Source organism: Penaeus monodon, chromosome 34, assembly GCF_015228065.2.
Source record: "Penaeus monodon isolate SGIC_2016 chromosome 34, NSTDA_Pmon_1, whole genome shotgun sequence".
In the NCBI taxonomy this organism is placed as follows: Eukaryota; Metazoa; Arthropoda; class Malacostraca; order Decapoda; family Penaeidae; genus Penaeus; species Penaeus monodon.
Genome location: NC_051419.1, coordinates 11,141,765 through 11,142,046, shown reverse-complemented (window position 1 = coordinate 11,142,046; position 282 = coordinate 11,141,765). Strand labels below are relative to the sequence as shown.

General features: G+C 44.7%; 1 protein-coding gene across 1 annotated transcript in view; it reads right to left on the bottom strand.

The window, feature by feature from the left end:
* LOC119594580 (aquaporin-3-like) overlaps positions 1-282 on the bottom strand; it is a gene marked incomplete in the record, with an annotated part of 105,156 nt that overhangs the window by 19,146 nt on the left and 85,728 nt on the right.

The following is a 282-nucleotide window of genomic DNA, read 5'->3' as shown; positions in this document are numbered from 1 at the left end:
CCCACTGATCTTCCACTTCCTCTCGAGAGCATAGTTGCCAACAGTCCCGCTTCCTACACCCTTGTCTTAAGGTCACAGGCACGGCCTTGGCGAACGTTATTTGGTCCTTGCTTTAGATGAACTCATTTGCATCGAGTGGGTTTTGTGTGATAATTTAATCAGGGCAGTACATGGTTTAATCAACAGTTATCGCACCCAGACCCACTAGAATACAGACGTTGCTATACGAATACACTCACATATCTGTGTCAGTCTATAGTACATATGCATCTCTATCTGTCT